Raw genomic sequence first — 6,705 nt, 5'->3', positions numbered from 1 at the left:
CACACATGTGAAAGGAATACAGTGATCAGTTTTGTTTTGTTTTGCTTTTCTCCATAAAGGGCAAACCAAAAAGAAATAGGTTTCACATGAGGAAGAATGTCCTCATAAGAAAATAGCTATTGAAATTAATTTCTGAATGAAGTTGCCAGACTCAATGTGTCCTTTTTCCTATAATGAGAACACATTTCTCCCCATACAACATTGACTCTAGAAAAATGAAAAATGTTCTGCCCTCCTCTAAGGCAAATATCCCTGCCTACTCTGAAACAGATGTGTAATTTCTAGTTTATTCCCTAGAGCAGCTGTTACCTTGGAATTTGCATTAAAATTTACCTGCAGAATCTGGAAAAAATACAGAACTTGGACCAAATCCCAGTGATGTTGATTTAGTAATTCTGACTGGGACCTTGGTATCTATATATTTTAAAAATTATATTCTACAAGAACAACCATGTCAAAACTTAGTGTCGCCCTAACCGGTTTGGCTCAGTGGATAGAGCGTCAGCCTGCGGACTCAAGGGTCCCGGGTTCAATTCTGATCAAGGGCATGTACCTTGGTTGCAGGCACATCCCCAGTAGGAAGTGTGCAGGAGGCAGCTGATCGATGTTTCTCTCTCATCAATGTTTCTAACTCTCTATCCCTCTCCTTTCCTCTCTGTAAAAAATCAATAAAATATATTTAAAAACAAACAAACAAAAAAAAACTTAGTGTCCAGACCTCTTTCTGACTTGGTCTAAAAAATGGTCTTGTAGTTCAGAAGTCTTAAGTTCTCTTTCCTGTTTCAACTTTTTCGAATGGTTCAGATAAAGCTGGCATGGAAGTTAGGGTAACAGGAAAGTCTAAATAACTTTTGGAATTTTAGGAGCATTGAAATATTTATAGAATTATTGGGACTCTATCATATTTAGTCTATGTTTCAAGCAATGATGATTCCCCCATGATTTATTCTGTTTTAGCCATTGTTAGTCACAAAAAAACAATCTGTGTATTTTTGCTGCCAGATAGAGTCAAACATTTTGATATTTTCTGGTCAGTTACTTTTATTGATAGTTGAAGAAGCAGAATAAGAAAGAGCAGGTGTTTCCGTTTTAAGTGACTCTCTAAATATAGAAACTTCACAAATTTGTTTAGCTGGCATTCCAAGAGTTAGTAGGTCAACAAATACTTATTAACTACTATATGCCAAGCACTGTTCCAGGCACTGCAGATACTATGGAAATCAATAGAGTACCTGCCTGTTCAAGGAGGGAAGGAGATTGGAACTCCTGAAATACATACTCTACTGAAAGAATGCTTCTGAGGTCTGTGGTTAATTGTTGTGCTGAGAATGTTAATAGCTTTTTTTGAGCTAGCTTTTTACTCAAAAGTTCCACCCATGTTTTGTTTTGTTTTCCACTCATGTTTTAAATAGAATCAGCTAAAATCTTACTCCCAAGTCAAAATTAAATCTGAGGTTTTCTCCACTTCCTCTTTATATTTTACAAAGTTGGGCAGATTTACAGTTTTTCATGTTAGATATTATTCAAATTACAAAGTGCTCTACACATTTATAAGATTCTTTGTTTAAAGACTGCCTATTACAGAAACTTGTTTCTGAGCACATTTTTAAGGGAACAACCTAGTAGCTAAAACAGGACTATTTTGTCTTTTTCATGTTCATGTTCCTGATGTCTAACCCCTTTAAAAAAAAATGTGGTCAAAATGAAACAAGTATCAAGAAGTTATATCCACCCTGAAACAAACTGGATGGGCCACCAAAGTCATCATGCTTCTATCTATTGTGTGTTTTCTGCTATCTTATCAAAGTCGATTCAACTTTCAGTTTCATAATCTAATTCTGGCTTCATTGTTTTTCTGCTTAACTTCTTTTTTATGTACTTTAAATAATTTTTTATTTTTTAATTACAGTTGACATACAATATTATATTAGTTTCAAGTGTACAAACCAGTGGGTAACATTATTTCACTTACTAAGTGATCACCCTGATAAATCTAGTACCCATCTAACACCATACATAGTTATTATAATACTAGTGGCCTGGTGCATGAAATTCATGCACATTAAAAGGGAATTAGAGGAAATATTTTAATATTGCTATTTTGTTTCCATCTCTCCATCCCAGTCTCTCCCAGTCTCTGTCTCCCTTTGTTTTTCTCAGCAGTCCTCCAGGCCCCCCTGCCTCCTTCTCTCCCTCTTCCTCTTTCCTGGCTGGGAGGGGGTGGGGCCAGTGGGGGCAGCTCCACCCTCTGCCTGCCCTGGGGCCTCATTCTGAGAGAGGCTCTGAGAGTGAGCTGGGAGGGAGGGAAAGGGAGAAAGGCTGTGAGCTGGTGGGCGCTGTGTGTGTCTGTGCGTGTGGGCGGTTGTGAGTGTGAGTGCTGGCCCCGCCTCCCCCAGCCCCATCCCCGCTGCCACAAGTCCCCACCCACTAGAGCCTGCTGCACAGGCAGCCTGGGCGTTAGGTTGAGCCTTCGGTCATTTTGGATGTGACAGACCCTGGTTCTTTATATAGAGAGATTTACTGTATTCCCTATGCTATACTTCACATCTCCTTGACTAGTCTGTAACTACCAATCTGTACGTGTTAATCCCTTCACCTTTTTCTCCCAGTTCCCTAACCTCCCTCCCACCTGGCAACTGTCAAAATGTTTTCTGTATCTATGTTTTCTGTATCTATGAGTCTGTTTCTGTATTTTTTGTTCATTTATTTTGTTTTTTAAATTCCACATATAGCATTTGTCTTCTTCTGTCTGACTTATTTGACTCAGTGCAATACCCTTTAGGTCCATTCATGGTTGGAGTTGCAGATGACAAGATTTCATTCTTTTTTATGGCTGTGTACTATTCCATTGCATATATGTACCACTTCCTCTTTATCCATTCATCTACTGATGGACACTTAGGTTGCTTCCATATTAGCTATTGCAAATAATGCTGCAATGAACATATAGATGTATATGTTTTTGATTTAATGCTTTGAGTTTCTTCAGATAAATACCCAGAAGTGGATTTGCTGGGTCCTTCTTTGTCTTTTGTTATATAGCCTTTGTTATAAAGTTTCTTTTGTCTGGTATAAATATTGCTACTCCAGGTTTTTTGTTTCCATTTTCATAAAATATCTTTTTCCATCCCTTTACTTTCAGTCTGTGTGTCTTTTGATCTGAAGTGAGTCTCTTATAGACAGCATATCTAAGGGTTTGTTTTGTTATCCACTCAGCATCCACATGTCTTTTAATCAGAACATTTAATTTACTTGCATTTAAAGTAACTGTTGATAGATATATATGTATTGTCATTTTATTATTTATATTTTTACCCTTTTTTCTTCTTCTTAAAGAAGACCCTTTAATATTTATTATAATACTGGTTTGGTAGTGATGAGCTCCTTTAGCTTTTCTTATCTGGGAATCTCTGTTTCTGTTCTCTGATTCTAATTAAAGCTTTGCTGGGTAGACTATCTTGGTTGTAGGTCCTTGCTTTTCATCACTTTGAATATTTCATGCCACTCCCTTCTGGCCTGCAAAGTTTCTGTTGAGAAATCAGCTGACAGTCTTATGAGAGCTCCCTTATACGTAACTGCTTTTTTTCTTGCTGCTTTTAAGATTCTCTCTTTGTCCTTAACCTTTGGCATTTTAATTATAATTCTCCTTAACTTCATAAGTGCTGGCACAGAAATCGACCCACCATTACGGTCAATAAATATTTGACAAAGGATTGCAGAACATACAATGGAGTAAAGACAGTCTCTTCAATAAGTGGTACTTGGGAAAACTGGACAGACACATGCAAAAAGATGAAACTAGACCACCAACTTACACCATACACAAGAATAAACTTAATATGGATGTAAGATTCAATGTAAGGCATGAAACTATATAAATCTTAGAGGAGAACATAGGCAGCAAAATCTCAAACATCTCTTGTAGCAATATGTTTACAGATACATCTCCTAGGGCCGTGGTCAGCAAACTGCGGCTCGCGAGCCACATGCGGCTCTTTGGCCCCTTGAGTGTGGCTCTCCCTAATTAAGTTAATAACAATGTACCTACCTATATAGTTTAAGTTTAAAAAATTTGGCTCTCAAATAAAATTTCAATCGTTGTACTGTTGATATTTGGCTCTGTTGACTAATGAGTTTGCCGACCACTGTCCTAGGGCAAAGGAAACTAAGGAGAAAATAAACAAATGGGACTACATCAAAGTAAAAAGCTCCAGCACAGCAAAAGAAACCACCACCAAAATGAAAAGGGAACCCACTGTATGGGAGAACATATTTGCCAATGATACATGTGATAAGAGGTTAATATCCAAAAGTTAATATAAATACTCATACAACTCAACAAAAGGAAGACAAACAATCCAATTTAAAAATGGGCAGGAAAACTGAATAGACATTTCTCCAAAGAGGGTATATAAACGGCCAAGAGACATATGAAAAAATTTTCAACGTCACTAATCATCAGATAAATGCAAATTAAAACCAAACAATGAGATATCACCTCATACTTGTCAAAATGGCTATTATCCAAAAATCAACAAACAAGTGCTGGTGAGGATGTGGAGAAAAGGGAACACTAGTTCACTGCTAGTGGGTATGCAGATTGGTGCAGCCACTATGGAAAACAGTATGGAGTTTCCTAAAAAAATTAAAAATGGAACATCTGTTTGACCTAGCGATCCCACTTCTAGGAATATATATCCTAAAAACCTCAAAACACCAATCAGAAAGAATATATGCACTCCTATACTCATGGCAGCATTATTCACAATAGCTAAGATTTGGAAACAGCCGAAGTGCCCATCAGTATATTAATGGATAAAAAAGCTGTGGGACATTTATACCATGGAATACTCTGCAGCTGTGAAAAAGAGAGATCTCTTACCCTTTGCGACAGCATGGATGGACCTGGAAAATATTATGCTAAGTGAAATAAGCCAATCTGAGAAAAACAAATATCACATGATCTCACTTATCTGTGGACTCTAATGAACAAAATTAATTGACTAACAAAATAAGACCAGAAGCATGGAGGCAGGGAACAGACTGACATACCTCGATGTGGGGTTAGGGGGACGAGAAGACATAAACCAAAGAACTTATATACTTAATAGGGGCCCAGTGCACAAATTTGTACGCCTTGAAAGGAACTGTGGGCCACGAGGCTGCAGTGGGCACAGGAGCTGGTCTCGGCCCATCCTCTGTGCCCCCACCCAAGCCCCGCTCCCGCCACCGCTGCTCCCACACACTGACAGCGCTGGCCCCACTTGCACCCACTGGCAGCGCGGAGCGATTGGGGCCAGCACCAGCAGCAGGTGCAAGCAGGGCTGGTGCTGGCAGTGGGTGCAAGAAGCAGCTCTGGCATCGGCAGCAGATGCAAGCGGGGCAATCGCTGGCACCGGGTGCAAGAGGTGGCTGCTGGCCCCGATCGCCTCTCAAGAGGAGGGGGAGGTGGAGAAGCCCAAAGGGGCGATTGGGGCCGGCAGCCACCGCTCACACTCACTGACAGCACCAAGCAATCAGGGCTGGCGCCGGGCGCTGGCAGCGGGTATGAGCGGGGCCAGCAGCAGGTGCGAGCACCAGGCAGGACCGTGGCATGCAGGAGCAAAGAATTTTCAGTAACCACCAGAGGCTCACCCCAATGACAGTGACCGCTGCCCCGCCTTGGTCTGGCACCCTCGCTCACCTGCTCCACCATCCCACTGTGGCTGATGCCCATCATGTTCCGCACTCTGCTGCCTGCTGCCGACGCCTGCCACGTGCCGCATGTGCCCTCTGGTGGTAGGCGCATGTCAGAGCACCAGTTGTTCAGTTGTTCCAACATTCGGTCTATTTGCATATTAGGGTTTTATATATATGGACTAGAGGCCCGGTGCATAAAAATTTGTGCACTCAGGGGGGTCCCTCAGCCCGGCCTGTGCCCTCTCGCATTCTGGGACCCCTCGGGGGATGTCCACCTGTGGCTTAGGCCCGCTCCTCGGGGGATTGGGCCTAAACTGGCAGTCAGACATCCCTCTGGCAGCCCGGCAGCCCTCGGGGGATGTCCACTTGCCAGCAGGGAGCAGGCCTAAGCTGCAGTCGGATATCCTTAGCGCTGCTGAGGAGGCAGGAGAGGCTCCCGCCATCACCGCTGTGCTGGCACCCGTCAGCCTGGCTTGTGGCTGAGCAGAGCTCCCCCTATGGGAGCACACTGACCACCAGGGGGAGCTCCTGCATTGAGCATCTGCCCCCTGGTGGTCAGTGCGTGTCATAGCAACCGGTCGTTCCTCTGTTCGGTCAATTTGCATATTACCCTTTTATTATGTAGGATTGTTTTAGAAGTCAGAGTTTTTCTTTAAAATTTGGTGTCTTATACTTTCTTAACACATTGCGTACTGCATAGAAATCTCTAAGACATACGCCAGGGACTGCATGTTTTTGGGCAAACTGCACGTTATTTAAATCATCATAATGCACTTTAGGTGTTGTTTTTCAATAATTATAACATTTTTATTTACAAAAACAATTAAACAATTAAAGTTCCTAGTACTTTTTTAACGTATGGTACTGCGTAAAACATTTTCCTCTATGAAGAGGGACCAAACAAAATTTACATAAGTATCTAGATTCGCTCCTTTTTCCATGGGCGTGAAAAACGAGAACACTCGTGAGCGGTCCTTAACAGATGGCACGCGAAACACGAGAAAACTCCTGAGCGGTACGAAATGT

Source organism: Myotis brandtii, unplaced genomic scaffold (assembly GCF_000412655.1).
Source record: "Myotis brandtii unplaced genomic scaffold, ASM41265v1 scaffold112, whole genome shotgun sequence".
Taxonomy (NCBI): Eukaryota; Metazoa; Chordata; class Mammalia; order Chiroptera; family Vespertilionidae; genus Myotis; species Myotis brandtii.
Note: the sequence above shows the minus strand (reverse complement) of the source record.